The sequence below is a fragment of the Rhinopithecus roxellana genome, chromosome 15 (genome assembly GCF_007565055.1).
Source record: "Rhinopithecus roxellana isolate Shanxi Qingling chromosome 15, ASM756505v1, whole genome shotgun sequence".
Lineage (NCBI taxonomy): Eukaryota > Metazoa > Chordata > Mammalia > Primates > Cercopithecidae > Rhinopithecus > Rhinopithecus roxellana.
Window position 1 is genome coordinate 71,278,889 of NC_044563.1, and position 17,516 is coordinate 71,296,404.

Below are 17,516 nucleotides of genomic sequence, written 5' to 3' on the forward strand. Positions count from 1 at the left end.
TTCTTGCTATCATCAAATATCCAGAGTTCAATTTTCTGCTTGTCTTTTTTTTTTTTTAGTTTGCTTACCTGGGTCAGGATCCAGTCAAATCCACGTGATATGTCAAATCCATATGTTCTTAAGCTTCTTTTATTCTTTAAATTCCTCCTTCATTTTTTTTTTTCTTGCAATTTATTTGTCGAAGGAACCAGGTGATTGGTCCTGTACAGTCTCCCATAATCTGGATTTTGCTGATTACATCTAAGCGGTGTCGATTAACATGGCTTCCTTACCTTTTGATTGCAACACAGCTCTCTTCTGTATGCTTTCCCTAATTAGGTGTTGTTGGTTTATCAACTCATCAACTTCTTTATGAACTCAAATATTGCTTTCAACTGGTTATATCATCATGCTTAAGTTAACCGCTCCTTTTTTTTTTTTTTGAAACAGAGTCTCGTTCTTGTCGCCCAGGCTGGAGTGCAATGGCGCGATCTCGACCCACTGCAGCCTCCGCCTCCTGGGTTCAAGTGATTCTCCTGCCTCAGCCTCCTGAGTAGCTGGTATTACAGGCACGTGCCACCGTGCCTGGCTAATTTTGGTATTTTTATTCGAGACGGGGTTTTGCCATGTTGGCCAGGCTGGTCTTGACCTCCTGACCTCAGGTGATCCACCCGCCTCGGCCTCTCAAAATGTGGGGATTACAGGCGTGAGCCACCGCGCCCGGCCAAGTTAAGCACTCCTTTATGATATCTTTGCTTACCTCACCTCTTTGTTGACATTTTCAGACAAACTTCTTCAGCTATAGTCCTCCCTTATCTGACTGATTACATCCTGTCTCTAATATTTTCAATTCTTCTCTGTTTAAGTCTTCTCAGTATTGGAGGCAGAACAATAATGGCATAAAGAATAATAACATGAAAATAACCAGCTTTCCCTTGACACTGCTGCTCCCTTCTGTCAGCCTTTTTGCCCATTCTCTTTCCCCTGTTTTCTTTGCTCAGTTGCTCCTTAAGTCCCTGCATTCTGGATTCTACCCTCATCAGTATATTCAGACTGTACTTTCAAAGGTCACCAGTGATCTTGATAGTCAGCTCCAGTTGTCTTGCTCAGCCCTCATTCTTTTTTACTTCTTAAAAGTATTTGATAATCAACTCTGCAAATATTTAATGAACCCCCGTGGTAAGTACTGTGCTATGTGTCTTGGTGATTTGATAGTGAATAAAAAGACAAAATTTCTGCCCTTATGGAGATTTTGGTCTGATAGGAGAAATTGACACTGATCAAATCATCACAAATCACAGTTGTCCCTCAGTATAATCTGGGTATTGGTTTCAGGGCCCCTGCATATGCCAAAAATCCATGCATACTTAAGTCCTCAAGTTAGATCCACAGAACCCACTTATATGAGAAGTTGGCCCTCTGTATACCCAGGTTTCACATTTCTCAAATACTGTATTTTCCATTGCCTTTTGTTGAAAAAATTCACATATAAGTGAACCTGTGAGTTCAAACTTGTGTTGTTCAAGGGGCAACTGTATTATAAAATTACAGTTGTATTCAATGCTGAGGAGAGGCAAATGGTTCAATGAGAGCATTTAATAATAGGGAGATTTGGCACAGTGTCACTGAACCAAGCACTGAAGGATAAGTAGGTGAAAGGACGTGGAGGGAAGTGAAGAGGGTGAAAGGAGTTTGCTAGGTAGCGGGAATAGCATACTCAAAGGTCTATGAGAATGGAAGAGTCAAGAAACATAAAGACCAGCAAAGAAAATAATAGTAGAGATGAGACTGAGAGATAGGCAAGGGTCAAATCGTGCAGGTCCTGCAGGCCAAGGCAAGAGATTTGATAAGAGCTCTAGAAACTGAAGTATTTTAAGCAGGGTTGGGGCTTGACTTCGTCAGATAAGGGCTATATATTCAGATTTGCATTTGAAATTATCTGTTGGCAGCACTGAGGAGAATGGATTTGAAGAGGGGAAGATTATATGTGAAGTCCAAGTGGGAAACGGTTACATTATTCCAGGTGGAAGACTGTGGTAGCTTAGGCTAGGAGGATAATAGCCAGAGATTTCAAGAAGGGGATAGAGATAGTTTGTTGCTAAAACTCATGATGACTTGAAATGGATTGACTGGGATTGGGATGTGAAAGAGAGGCAGGTCGTGGATTATTCATAGGATTCCTGTTTGCACAACTGGATTCTGTTTTCTGAGATAGGGAATACAGGAAGAAAACCGTGTTTTGAGAGACAGAGTTAGATTTTGGGCATGTAGAATTTGAGATACCCTGGGGGCCTCCAGGTGGAGATAAAAGTAGGTAGAATATAAGCTCGTATTATGGTGTCATATTATCTAGGCACAAAATCTGCCTCCTCTACTCCCTGTGATAAGGACAAGTTATGAACCTACTTTGAAGAAGTAAAAAAGAATGAGGACTGAGCATGGAGCTTAGATGAAACATATGGCCTAGTGATATGGATGTGTGACTCATTTGCATATAGGTGGATGTGGTTTAAGTAAAGGGTAAGAACAAGGTCTTCCAGGGAGCAAGTACAGAATGAAAGAAGGCAGCCTGTGTGGTACCAAGTGTGTTCACTGCCCTCTCCTGCAACTCTCATTTGTGGAACTCTGAGGGTACCTTGTCCTGGCTCTCCTCCCAGCTCTCTTCTGCCTCTCAACTATTGCTGTACCCCAAGTGTTGATCCTTTCTGTTTTTGTTTTTGTTTTTTTAAATCTTGGAGAGCTTAATGGTTTCGTTGCTTCTACTATCCATTTTATATGGAGTAATTTCAAAATCTATATTTCTAGTCCTTACCTTTCTCCTGAGTTTCTAATATCTACCTTAGCTGTATTCTAGCGTCTCTACATAGATGTCTTTTCATCTTCCCGAATGCAACATATCTGAATTTTTATTTTTTTTTTGAGACAGAGTCTTGCTCTGTCGCCCAGGCTGGAGTGCAGTGGCGTGATCTCGGCTCACTGCAAGCTCCGCCTCCCGGGTTCACGCCATTCTCCTGCTTCAGTCTCCTGAGTAGCTGGTACTACAGGTGCCCGCCACCACGCCTGGCTAATTTTTTTGTATTTTTAGTAGAGACAGGGTTTCACTGTGTTAGCAAGGATGGTCTCGATCTCCTGACCTCATGATCTGCCTGCCTCGGCCTCCCAAATAATCTGGAATTTTTATTACTTATCTTTCCCCTCTGGATTCACCATGTGATTCCCCTGTTTGTGTCTGTGATATTGATCACTCCCAACACTTTTAATCATTTTTTACTTTTTCTCATCCTCATTTTTCTAATAAACATTACATTATTAAGCTTTATTACTCTCCTTTCCATTCCCTTTTTGCTACTAATTACTATTTGAGTCCTAATTATTTCATTCTTGGATTCTTTCAGTAACACATTTAATAATATGGGAGGACATGGTTATCAAAAGATACAATTACAGCAAATTTAGCTTCAAGTTCAAATTGGCTCGCTCTTGTGATTCCAGAATCAAACAACACCTCATTTTATAAAATAGAATGAGTGTTCAGATGAAGTGAGCAGAAGAGTTTGGCTTCATAGGCAGAAAAGGGAAGAAGAAAGCAGAAATGGAGCAAAAAGCAGATTGGTCGGTTCAAAATTTCTTTCCTTATAGTGTTAAAACAGGGAACATCCTCATCATGCTAGCTTAGGTAAACTGTACTCCTGATTGGCTGCTACAATTCTTCTGTTTTTGGAAAACTGGCCTGTTTCAGATGTCAGTTGGATTATGTGGCACCTATATGAATGACTTCATTCTGGTTTGTTTGGTCTCTTGGGACCTAGTGCAGGAGGCTAGTCCAAACAATGGCCTCCCATAATTTGTTTACATGGCATAGTTAAGAATATAAGCTCATATTATGGTGTCACATTATCTAGGCACAAATTCTGCCTTCTCTACTCCCTGGTTTGTGATAAGGACAAGTTACTTAGCCTCTCTTTGACTAAATTTTCTCACTTATAAAATGGGGATAATATGCTTGAGCATGGGAGATAGAGGCTGTAGTGAGCTATGATCACACCACTGCACTCTAGCCTGGGCGACATCTCACCTAGGCTAGAAATCTCACCTTTGAAATCTCCTAAATGAAAAGAGTAGCTTTTGAATGCTAGGGAGATGACTGGTTGCAGGGTTGGGGCTGGTCACCAGAAAGACCAAGGCATGATTAGAATTGGTTGGAACTTTCAGCCCTATGTCCCGGTCACCAGGGAGGGGAGAGAGGCTGCAGACTGAGTTGATCACCAATGACGAATGTAATCAATCATGCCTATGCAATAAAGTTTCCATAAAAAGTTAAAAGGATAGCTTGTGGGGAGCTTCCGAATAGTTGAACATATAGAGGTTCCTTGAGGGTGGCATGCCCAGAGAGGGCATGGAAGCTTCATACCCCCTCTTTCTCACATGCTTGCCCTAGGTACCTCTTCCAGCTAGCTGTTCATCTGTATCCTTTGTAATATCCTCCATAATTAATGAGTTGATGTAAGTAGTGTTTCCCTGAGTTCTGTGAACTGCTAGCAAGTTAATTGAATCCAAGGAAGCAGTTGTGGGGGCCCCCAATTTATTGCTGGTCGGTCAGAAGTATGGGTGACAATCTACTACTTGTGACTGGCATCTGAAGCAGGGGGATTTCTTGTGGGCTTGAGCCCTCAACCTGTGGGATCTGACCCTATTTCGAAGTAGATAGAATCACAATGGAACTAGAAGACACCCAGCTGATGTCCACTGCAGTGTTGATTGCTTGGTGTGTGGGGAAATAACTCCCACACATGTCGTGTCGCAAGTGTTGCGTTGAGTGGTATGTGAGAGTGGAGGGGAAAAAAGTTTCACTAGTTGAATTTCTTTTATGGCGTTGTGGTGAGAATTAAATTAAAAAGTGCATGTTAGCACAGTGTCTACCAGGTAATAATAACTAAATACATTATAGATACTGTATAGTATTGTTATTCATTCTTATTCTTATTAGATGAATAGCTCCCTGCCTTCCCTTTTATCTCTTTTGGCTCAATCCATCCTACATAATTGCCAGATGAATCTTCCTAAAACTTTAAACAAGTTATTTTGCTTAAGCACTTGCAGTGATTTATCTTTGCCAGAGTAAATTCCGTTTCCCTGGGTTCCTGCACAACTTGGAGCCATCCTGCCTTTTCAGTCTTATTTCCCCTCTACTCAAGTCCTCTATTCTAGCTAGTTTTGTTTCTTTGCTGTCCTGAAAGCCACTTGGCTTATTTAACTCTGTGCCCTATACTGCCTTCTTTATCTAGATTGTCCTCTTGTCTCCTTCCGAATCCCATGGAGCTATTGAATTCTCAGCTCCAACTCACCTCTTCTACCAAGCCATGCCTAACTACCCTTAAGCCATTGGAATCTGACCATCTTTGAAATTTCTGTAGCACTTGCTTTTGTCATTTAACACCTACAACATTTAGATTGAGACTGTTATTATTCTGTTTAGTCTTATCTTTTCTTCTTGAGCTGCTCTTTCCTTTCCAGTCTTACTTTCTGATATTTCATAATGTGAGACCTTCACCAGTATGTTTACTAAACACTCAAATGTCAGCTGTGATGATGATGGACAATCAAAAATGTCTCCAGACATCAACAAATGTCCAATCCACCGTGGGGTCAACAATATCCAAGATTGAGAATCCCCATCTAGTATTCACAACGTCTAGCATTGCTACAGGATAATGATGATGAAGAGATGATGGACATTTCCACTGATAGTCATATAGGGCCTTCTCTGTTTATGTCTCTTTCCAGCAATCACAAAGGCAGTGTGTTATACAGGAAGCAGCAACAAAGGATCAGGAATCAAGAGACTAGAGTTCTGGTGTCAGTAATTTGCTTTCATAATTTGGATAAGTTAGTCTGTGTTTCAGCTATTTCACCTACAAAATCAATAGTTAAATGAGATATTGTTAATTGCTTTCAATTCTAAAATTCTTTTCTTCTTAAATCTGTTGTTTAATGGCAACTCAAGTTTGTTATTCTCAATTATTCTTATTTACATATTAAGCATTTTTACTTTTTTTGCCTTACTGTTATTACTTTTCCAAGTATATGTGTCTTATTCTCTCAAGAATATCAAGCTTTTTGGGGCAGCATGTGTGTTATATTTGTTGTTATTCATAACATCTAGTATTGCTACATGTACAGTGAAAATCAAGTTTGGTTGAATTAATTTTGATTTATTTTCATTTTTGGTAATTTTAGCCTTTATCCCTTGGGAGAAAAACATTTAGTTACTTCCTTTCACTTAGTCATTTATTTCACTTTTTTTTTTTCAAGGGGACAGTGCGAACGCAGTCCCCCACTACCACAAATTATGCAGTCGAGTTTCCCACATTTGGGGAAATTGCAGGGGTCAGCACATCCGGAGTGCAATGGATAAGCCTCGCCCTGGGAAAACCACCTTCGTGATCATGGTATCTCTCCTGCCAGGTAAGTATTGTAATTTATTTCACTTAGTTCCTGTCCTGAAATTACTAATAATCAATGAGATTCCTCATTTGGGACGCATAGAGTGAAAGATATTAATGTTGTAAATCAGGGTTTCTCAGCACTATTGACATTTTTGTCTTGATACTTCCTCGTGATGGGGGCTGTTCTGTGCATTTGAGGGTGTTTGGCAGCATTCGTGGCCTCTGCCCGCTAGATGCAGCAGCACCCTTTCCATGGTGACCGTCAAAAACGTCTCCCGGCATCACCGGAAGTCTACTGTGGGAGGTACAACATCCAGAATTGAGAATCAACTCTTTTATTTTATTTTATTTATTTATTTTTGTTTGAGACGGAGTCTCGCTCTGCCACCCAGGCTGGAGTGCAGTGGCCGGGTCTCGGCTCACTGCAAGCTCCGCCTCCCGGGTTCACGCCATTCTCCTGCCTCAGCCTCCCGAGTAGCTGGGACTACAGGCGCCCACCTCGTCGCCCGGCTAGTTTTTTGTATTTTTAAGTAGAGACGGGGTTTCACCGTATTAGCCAGGATGGTCTCGATCTCCTGACCTTGTGATCCGCCCGTCTCAGCCTCCCAAAGTGCTGGGATTACAGGCTTGAGCTGCCGCGCCCGGCCCCATGAGAAGCAACTATTTTAAATAAAAGGAAGACTAGATGCGCCAGATTGTGAATGAGGTTTTCTTGTATTTCTTTTTCTTCTTTTTTTAAAATTTTACTTTAAGTTCTGGGATACATGTGCAGAACATGCAGGTTTGTTACATGGGTATACATGTGCCACGGTGGTTTGCTGCACCCATCAACCCATCATCTAGGTTTTAAGCCCTTCATGCATTAGGTATTTGTCCTAATGCTCTCCCTCCCCTTGCCCACCCCACCCCATGACAGGCGCCCATGTGTGATGTTCCCCTCCCTGTGTCCATGTGTTCTCATTGTTCAGCTACCACTTAGGAGTGAGAACATGCAGTGTTTGGTTTTCTGTCCCTGTGTCAGTTTGCTGAGAATGATGGTTTCCAGCCTCATCCATGTCTCTGCAAAGGACATGAACTCGTGAATGAGGTTTTCTTTACATCATATTTCTTTGTATCTGGCTTACTTCTTAAATTTTTAGAAATAAGAGATCCTCTGTCACTTTACCCAATTATCTCCACTGGTAACATCTTGCAAAACCATACTACAATATCACACAAGGATATTAACATTGATAAGGTCAAGATAAAGAACAAGGTTCCCTCATGTTGCCATTTTATATCCACACCCAATGTCTTTCCACCCTGACTTCCTATTTAAATGGAATCATACAGTATAGAACTTTTGGGATTTTTTTTCACTCAAAAAATTATCTGGAGATTCATCCAGGTTGTTCTTTTCCACTGTTGAGCAGTATTCCATGGCATGGATGTATCACAGTTTGTTTAAACATTTACCTGCTGGGGGACATCTGGATTATTTCCACTTTTTTTTTTTTTTTTTTTTTTTTTTGCAATTGCGAACAGTGTTACTATAAACATTCACATACAGATTTTTGTGTGAATATGTTTTCATCTCTCTGGAATAAATGCCCAAGAGTACAATTGCCTGGCTATATGGTAGTTGCATGTTTAGTTTTAAAAGAAACTGCCAAACTAATTTATTTTCCATGTACATTTTGTATTTCCATCAGTGGTGTATGAATGATCCAGTTTTTGTGCATCTTCGCCAGCATTTGATACTGTCAGCTTTTAATTTCAGCCATTCCCTAGGTATGTAGTAACATTTCATTGTGGTTTTAATTTACATTAAATTCAATGTAGCTAATAATGTTGAAAATCTCATGCATTCGTCATTTGAATATTCTCTTTAGTGAACTGTTTCATGTCTTTTGCCCATTTTCTAATTTTATGTTTTTAATGTTGAATTTTGAGAGTTCTTTATATGTTCTAGATACTAGCCTTTTGCCAAACAGGTGGTATGAAAATACTTTCTCCTGATGTATAGGTTGTATTTTTTTTTTTTTTTTTTTGAGACGGAGTCTCGCTCTGTCGCCCAGGCTGGAGTGCAGTGGCCCGATCTCAGCTCACTGCAAGCTCCGCCTCCTGAGTTCACGCCATTCTCCTGCCTCAGCCTCCCGAGTAAGCTGGGACTACAGGCGCCCGCCACCTCGCCCGGCTAGTTTTTTGTATTTTTTAGTAGAGACGGGGTTTCACCATGTTAGCCAGGATGGTCTCGATCTCCTGACCTCGTGATCCACCCGTCTCGGCCTCCCAAAGTGCCGGGATTACAGGCTTGAGCCACCGCGCCCGGCCTCCTGATGTATAGGTTGTATTTTTATGCCCTTAGTAGAGCCTTTCCCCAAGCAGAACTTTTAAATTTTATTAAGTCCAACTAACTAATTTTTCCTTTTATGGATCATACATTTAGTGGTAAGTCTAAGAACTCTTTACTTAGCTCTAAATCCCCAAAATTTTCTCATTTTTTTCTAAAAGTTTCATATAGTTTTACATTTTATATATTTAAGTCTGTGATCCATCCTGAGTTAATTTTTGTATAAGGTGGATATGGTTTGGATGTGGTTTGTTTGTCTCCACCAAAACTCATGTTGAAATTTGATCCCCTATGTGGTGATGTTGGGCTGTGGGACCTAGTGGGAAGTGTTTGGGTTTTGGGGGTGGATCCCTCATGAAATGGCTTTGCATTCTCACTCTAGCAACACTGGATTAGTTCTCACAAGAATGGATTAGTTCCCATAAGAGTTGGTTGTTATAAAGCCCGGATGCTCTTCAGGTTTTCTCTCTTTGTACCTGTTCTCTTCTCCTTTGACCTTTTCTGCCATGTTATGACACCTTCACCAGAAGCCAGGGTGGCCATGTCATTGAACTTCCAAGCCTGCAGAACCATGAGCTAAATAAACCTCTTTTCTTTCTAAATTACCCGGTCTCAGGTATTTAGAGAATGGTTTACCCTTAGAGAATGGTTCTGGTTAACTTCTCGACTTAAAATCTCCTTGCTAATTAAGTACTGTTTTAACTGGGGGCAGAATGGGTGCCTTAAAAGAACGTAGGGACCTAATGGCGGTTTTCCTACTGATAGGGCAGTATCAGAGCTAAAATTTGGCTTTGGAGGACATTTTACTTCTAATTGTTGAAGGCGGAGTTTTCCCATTCACAGAAGTGGCATAAAGCCTGGTCTCTAACTGATAGGGCAGTATCAGAGCTAAAATTTGGCTTTGGAGGACATTTTACTTCTAATTGTTGAAGGCGGAGTTTTCCCATTCACAGAAGTGGCATAAAGCCTGGTCTCTAGTATAGGGGTGCAAAAAGGGAGGAGAATTGGGAGGCTAGAGTGTTACAGCAATGGATCGACAACGTGCCTCATGGAAAGGCTTCCTGTTCCACTAGGTGGCGCTATTGACCTAGAAATACCACGTGTTTCCCAGAGGAAGGGTAGAGAAATGATTATTGAGAGAGGCTTTTTGCTCCTAGAAAATGACAGAAAACAGCATTCCCTTGTGCTATATTCCCAGTTACTATGGCATTCGCTAATCTTTCCTAACAGGACTATTTCCCTGTTTTCAAAGGGAATGCTTCCAGTTTTTGCCCATTCAGTATGTATTGGCTGTGGGTTTGTCATAAATAGCTCTTATTGTTTTGAAATACATCCCATCAATACCTAGTTTATTGAGAGTTGTTAGCATGAAGGGCTGTAAAATTTTGTCAAAGGCCTTTTCTGCATCTATTGAGATAATCATGTGGTTTTTGTCTTTGGTGCTGTTTATGTGATGGATTACATTTATTGATTTGTGTATGTTGAACCAGCCTTGCATCCCAGGGATGAAGCCAACTTGATCGTGGTGGATAAGCTTTTGGATGTGCTGCTGGATTCGGTTTGCCAGTATTTTATTGAGGATTCTGCATCGATGTTCATCAGGGATATTGGTCTAAAATTCTCTTTTTTTGTTGTGTGTCTGCCAGGCTTTGGTATCAGGAAGATGCTGGCCTCATAAAAATGAGTTAGGGAGGATTCCCTCTTTTTCTATTGATTGGAATAGTTTCAGAAGGAATGGTACCAGCCCCTCCTTGTACCTCTGGTAGAATTGTACTTCTGTGGGGTTGGTGGTGATATCCCCTTTATCATTTTTTATTGCGTCTATTTGATTCTTCTCTCTTTTTCTCTTTATTAGTCTTGCTAGTGGTCTATCAATTTTGTTGACCATTTCAAAAAACCAACTCCTGGACTCATTGATTTTTTGGAGGGTTTTTTGTGTCTCTATCTCCTTCAGTTCTGCTCTGATCTTAGTTATTTCTTGCCTTCTGCTAGTTTTTGAATGTGTTTGCTCTTGTTTCTCTAGTTCTTTTAATTGTGATGTTAGGTTGTCAATTTTAGATCTTTCCTGCTTTCTCTTGTGGGCATTTAGTGCTATAAATTTCCCTGTACACACTGCTTTGAATGTGTCCCAGAGATTCTGGTATGTTGTGTCTTTGTTCTCATTGGTTTCAGAGAACATCTTTATTTCTGCCTTCATTTTGTTATGTACCCAGTACTCACTCAGGAGCAGGTTGTTCAGTTTCCATATAGTTGAGCGGTTTTGAGTGAGTTTCTTAATCCTGAGTTCTAGTTTGATTGCACTGTGGTCTGAGAGACAGTTTGTTATAATTTCTGTTCTTTTACATTTGCTGAGGAGTGCTTTACTTCCAACTATGTGGTCACTTTTGGAATAAGTGTGATGTGGTACTAAGAAGAATGTATGTTCTGTTGATTTAGGGTAGAGAGTTCGGTAGATGTCTATTAAGTCTGCTTGGTGCAGAGCTGAGTTCAATTCCTAGATATCCTTGTTAACTTTCTATCTCATTGATCTGTCTAATGTTGACAGTGGGGTGTTAACGTCTCCCATTATTATTGTATGGGAGTCTAAGCCTCTTTGTAGGTCTCTAAGGACTTGCTTTATGAATCTGGGTGCTCCTGTATTGGGTGCATATATATTTAGGATAGTTAGCTCTTCCTGTTGAATTGATCCCTTTACCATTATGTAATGGCCTTCTTTGTCTCTTTAGATCTTTGTTGGTTTAAAGTCTGTTTTATCAGAGACTAGGATTGCAGCCCCTGCTTTTTTTTTTTGTTTTCCATTTGCTTGGTAGATCTTCCTCTATCCCTTTATTTTGAGCCTGTGTGTGTCTCTGGACGTGAGATGGGTCTCCTGAATGCAGCGCATTGATGGGTCTTGACCCTTTATCCAATTTGTCAGTCTGTGTCTTTTAATTGGAGCATTTAGTCCATTTGCATTTAAGGTTAATATTGTTATGTGTTAATTTGGTCCTGTCATTATGATATTAGCTGGTTCTTTTGCTCGTTAGTTGATGCAGTTTCTTCCTAGCATCGATGGTCTTTGCAATTTGGCATGTTTTTTCAGTGGTTGGTAAAGTTGTTCCTTTCCATGTTTAGTGCTTCCTTCAGGAGCTCTTGTAAAGCAGGCCTGGTGGTGACAGAATCTCTCAGCATTTGCTTGTCTGTAAAGGATTGTATTTCTCCTTCACTTATGAAACTTAGTTTGGCTGGATATGAAATTTTGGGTTGAAAATTCTTTTCTTTTTTTTTTTTTTTTTTTTTGGGGACGGAGTCTCGCTCTGTCACCCAGGCTGGAGTGCAGTGGCCAGATCTCAGCTCACTGCAAGCTCCGCCTCCCGGGTTTATGCCATTCTCCTGCCTCAGCCTCCCGAGTAGCTGGGACTACAGGCGCCGCCACCTCGCCCGGCTAGATTTTTGTATTTTTAGTAGAGACGGGGTTTCACCGTGTTAGCCAGGATGGTCTCGATCTCCTGACCTCGTGATCCGCCCGTCTCGGCCTCCCAAAGTGCTGGGATTACAGGCTTGAGCCACCGCGCCCGGCGAAAATTCTTTTCTTTAAGAATGTTGAGCCAGATGGGGTGTCTCACGCCTGTAATCCCAGCACTTTGGGAGACCAAGGTGGGCAGATCACGAGGTCGGTCATGAATACCATGGTGAAACCCCGTCTTTACTAAAAATACAAAAAAAATGGCCAGGTGCGGTAGCAGGTGCCTGTAGTCCTACCTACTTGGGAGGCTGAGGCAGGAGAATGGCATGAACCCGGGAGGCGGAGTTTGCAGTGAGCCGAGATTGCACTACTGCACTCCAGTCTGGGTGACAGAGTGAAACTGCATCTCAAAATTAAAAAAAAAAAAAAAAAAGAATGTTGAATATTGGCCCCTACTCTCTTCTGGCTTGTAGAGTTTCTGCCAAGATATCTGCTGTTAGTCTGATGGGCTTCCCTTCGTGGGTAACCCGGCCTTTCTCTCTGGCTGCCCTTAACATTCTTTTCCTTCATTTCAACTTTGGTGAATCTGACAATTATGTGTCTTGGAGTTGCTCTTCTCGAAGAGTATCTTTGTGGCATTCTCTGTATTTCCTGTATTTGAATGTTGGCCTGCCTTGCTAGGTTGGGGAATTCTCCTGGATAATATCCTGAACTCGTTTTCCAACTTGGTTCTATTCTCCCCATCACTTTCAGGTACACTAATCAGGTGTAGATTTGGTCTTTTCACATAGTCACATATTTCTTGGAGGCTTTGTTCGTTTCTTTTTAATCTTTTTTCTCTAAACTTCTTTTCTCGCTTCATTTCATTCATTTGATCTTCAATCACTGATACCCTTTCTTCCACTTGATCAAATCGGCTACTGAAGCTTGTGCATGTGTCACGTAGTTCTCATGCCATGCTTTTCAGCTCCATCAGGTCATTTACGGTCTCTTCTACCCTGTTTATTCTAGTTAGCCATTCGTATAATCTTTTTTCAAGGTTTGTAGCTTCTTTGCGATGGGTTCAAACATCCTCCTTTAGCTCGGAGAAGTTTGTTATTACCGATCATTTGAAGCCGTCTTCTCTCAACTCGTCAAAGTCATTCTCCATCCAGCTTTGTTCTGTTTCTGGCGAGGAGCTGTGTTCCTTTGGAGGAGAAGAGGCGCTCTGATTTTTAGAATTTTCAGCTTTTCTGCTCTGGTTTCTCCCCATCTTTGTGGTTTTATCTGCCTTGTTCTTTGATGATGGTGACATACAGATGGGGTTTTGGTGTGGATGTCCTTTCTGTTTGTTAGTTTTCCTTCTAACAGTCAGGACCCTCAGCTGCAGGTCTGTTGGAGTTTGCTGGAGGTCCACTCCAGACCCTGTTTGCCTGGGTATCACCAGTGGAGGATGCAGAACAGCAGATACTGCGGAACAGCAAATGTTGCCGCCTGATCGTTTCTTTGGAAGCTTCGTCTCAGAGGGGCACCCAGCCGTATGAGATGTCAGTCTGCCCCTACTGGGAGGTGCCTCCCAGTTAGGCTACTCAGGGATCAGGGACCCACTTGAGGAGGCAGTCTGTCCGTTCTCAGGTCGCAAACTCCATGCTGGGAGAACCACTACTCTCTTCAAAGCTGTCAGACAGGGACGTTTAAGCCTGCAGAAGTTTCTGCTGCCTTTTGTTCAGCTATGCCCTGCCCCCGGAGGTGGAGTCTGCAGAGGCAGGCAGGCCTCCTTGAGCTGCGGTGGGCTCCACCCAGTTCAAGCTTCCTGGCCGCTTCGTTTACCTAGTCAAGCCTCAACAGTGGCGAGCGCCCCTCTCCCAGCCTCGCTGCCACCTTGCAGATCGATCTCAGACTGCTGTGCTAGCAGTGAGCTAGGGTCTGTGGGTGGGGGCCCTCCCAGTCAGGTGAGGGATATAATCTCCTGGTGTGTCATTTGCTAAGACTGTTGGAAAAATGCAGTATTAGGGTGTGAGTGACCCGATTTTCCAGGTGCCATCTGTCATGGCTTCCCTTGGCTAGGAAAGGGAATTCCCCGAACTCTTGTGCTTCCCAGGTGAGGTGATGCCCTGCCCTGCTTCGGCTCACGCTCTGTGGTCTACACCCACTATTGGAAAAGCCCCAGTGAGATGAACCCGGTACCTCAGTTGGAAATGCAGAAATCACCCATCTTCTGCGTTGCTCACACTGGGAGCTGTAGACTGGAGCTGTTCCTATTTGGCCATCTTGGAACCTCCTCCTAATGATGGTGAATAATTCTTTTAATGTTTTCATGAATTCAGTTTGCTAATATTTGGTTGAGAATTTTTGCATATGCATTCATCAGGGATATTGTCTGTCCTTTTCCTTTCTCCTAGTGTTCTTGTCTGGATTTTGTATCAAGGTAATGCTGGCCTCATAAAGTGAATTTGGAAGTTGTCTCTCTGCTTTGGTTTTTTGGATGAGTTTGAGAAGACGTTAGTTCTGGTGTTAGTTCTTCTTTAAATATTTGGAAAAATTCAGTGGTAAAACCCTCTGGTCTTGAAATTTTCTTTTATGAAATGTTTTTATTATTACTAATTTGATCTTCTTAGCCATTATTTATCTGTTCACATTTTCTATTTTTTCTTGACTTGGTCTTGGTAGGTTGTATTTGTCTAGGAATTTGTTCATTTCTTCTAGATTATCCCATTTGTTGGCATATGTTTGTTCATAGTAGTTTCTTATGATTTTTAGTATTTCTGTAGCATTAGTTACAATGTCTTTTTCATTTCTTATCTTATGTAATTGAATTTTTCTTTTTTTCCTGGTTAGTCTAGTGATTTCCTTAGTCTGCTGAAATTATGTATCTTTTTAAAAAACCATCTCTTAGGCCAGGCACAGTGGCTTATGCCTGTAATCTCAGCACTTTGGGAGGCTGAGGCAGGCAGATCACGAGGTAAGGAGATCAAGACCATCCTGGCTAACATGGTGAAACCCTGTCTCTACTAAAAATACAGAAAGTTAGCCAAGTGTGGTGGCACGTGCCTGTAGTCCCAGCTACTCAGGAGGCTGATGCAGGAGAATCACTTGAACCCGGGAGGCGGAGGTTGCAGTGAGCAGAGATCACACACTGCACTCCAGCCCGGGTGACAGAGCGAGACTCCATCTCAAAAACAAAAACCAAAAAACCATCTCTTAGTCTTGTGTGTTGTTTTCTATTGTTTTTATAGTCTACTTCATTTATTTCTGCTTTGATCTTTGTTATATTCTTCCTTACACTAACTTTAGGCTTACTTCTTCTTTCTCTAGTTCCTTGAGGTGTAATATTTGATTGTTTATCTGGATTATTCTTAAATGCAAGCATTTACCATTTTATACATTATATATGTTTTTTGTAAGACTGTTTCTGCTGAATCCCATAAGCTTTGATACATTGTGTTTCCATTTTTGTGTAGAGGTATTTTTTTTTACTCTTTTTTTTAAAATTTCTTTTGAGATCCTTTGGTTGTTTAGGAGCATGTTGTTTAATTTCCACCTAGTTGTGTTTCACTATTTCTTCCGTGATTGATTTCTATTTTATTGTTGCTGTGATCTGAAAAGATGCTTGGTGTGGTTTCAATTCTCTTAAATTTGGTGAAGTTTGTTTTGTGGACTAACATCATACTGAAGAATTTTCTGTGTGTGCTTGAGAAGAATGTGTATTCTGATGCTATTGGGTGGAATGTTCTGTATGTCTGTTAGGCCCATTTAGTCTAAAGTGTAATTCAAGTCAGTTGTTTCATTATTGCTTTTCTGTCTAAATGATCTGTTCACTGTTGAAAATGCAATACTAGTATAGTATTGCCGTCAGTCTGTCCCTTCAGATCATTTAATAATTGTTTTATGTATTTAGGTGGTCAGATGTTGGGTTTGTATTTATTTACAACTTATATATACTCTTGGTGAATGAATTCATTTATCATTATGTAATGATCTCTGTCTTTTTAACTAATTAATTAATTCGTATTACCAGATAAGGAGAGTGTCTTTTTTAAAAACTAGTTTTTGACTTAATGTTTATTCTGTCTACATATAGCTATCTTTACTCTCTTTCATTTCCATTTTGTGTGGAATACCTTTTTCCATTCGTTCTCTTTCGATCTATGTACATCCATACTAGCACTGTGAATCTCTTACAAGCATATAGTTGAATCTTGTTTTTTCAGTCCATTCAGCCTCTGTATGCCTTTTTATTGGATAATTTAATCCATTTACATTCAAGGTAATTATTGACAGTTAAGAAATTGCTACTATCATTTTAGTATTGTTTTCTGATTGTTTTGTAGGTCCTTTGGTTCTTTCTTCTTTTCTTGCTGTCTTCCTTTGTGGTTTGATGGTTTTCTGTTGTGGTATGCTTTGAATACTTTCTTTTTATATGTCATGCAACTGTTACAGTTTTTTGCTTTGTGATTACCCATGAGGCCTACACAAAATATCTTATCCTTATAGCAAGGCAGCCTTAGGGTAATAACAACTTAACTTTAATCACATGCAAAATATCTACATTTTCATTCCATTCACACACCTTTTATGATTTTGATATCAAAATTTACTTCTTTTGGTAATTTGTATCCCTTAAAATTTTTTTGTAGGTACAATTATTTTTAATAGTTTTGTCTCTTAACTTTCATGGTAGGAATAAAATTGCTTTACACATCTCTTTTATAATGTGAGAGAATTCTGAGTATGACTCTATTACTTATAGCAACTGGGTTTTTTACTTTTTTTTTTGTTTTGTTTTTAGTTAGTGGGTTGTTCATTTTAGCTTAAAGAACTCCCATTAGTAATTCCTATAAAGTAAGCCTAGTGGTGAAGAATTCTCTCAGTTTTTGTTTATCTGGGGAAGTTTTAATTTTTCCCTTATTTTTGAAGGACAGATTTGTCAGGCAAAGTATTCTTGATTAGCAGATTTTTTCCTTCAGCACTTTGAATATATCATTCTACTCTTTTCCAGCCTGCAGGGTTTCTGCTGAGAAATATACTGAAATCCATATTGGGGCACTCTTGAATGTAGTATGTCTCCCATCTGTTGCTGCTTTAAGTATTCTTTCTTTTCTTTTAAGTTTTGATAATTTGATTATGATATGTCTTATTGTAATACTCCTCTTTGGGTAGAATTTGATGGTGATCTCCAAGTTTCCTATACCCAAATGATACCCCCTTTCATCAGATTTGGAAAACTTTCATCCATTATTTTCTTAAATATGGTTTGTAAATTTTTTCTCCCTTCTTCCTTCAGGAACTCTTATTACGTCAAGATTTGTTAAGTTTATGGTGTCCCATAATTTCC

The 17,516-nt window shown here is 40.5% G+C and overlaps 1 protein-coding gene and 1 non-coding gene across 2 annotated transcripts in view; one reads left to right on the forward strand and one right to left on the reverse strand.

Annotated features, from left to right (window-relative positions):
- Positions 1–6,288: 6,288 nt before the first annotated feature.
- On the reverse strand, positions 6,289–6,452 carry LOC115893805. The gene has a single exon (XR_004053853.1). It is a non-coding gene; the product is annotated as a U1 spliceosomal RNA (small nuclear RNA).
- A 1,572-nt stretch (positions 6,453–8,024) lies between these two features.
- Positions 8,025–17,516, forward strand: part of LOC104653942 (prostate and testis expressed protein 2-like) — a 57,674-nt gene continuing 48,182 nt past the window's right edge. The window contains exon 1 of the mRNA XM_030918299.1: positions 8,025–8,195. The gene's annotated coding sequence lies outside the window, so the exon portion shown is untranslated. The remainder of the gene's footprint in view (positions 8,196–17,516) is intronic.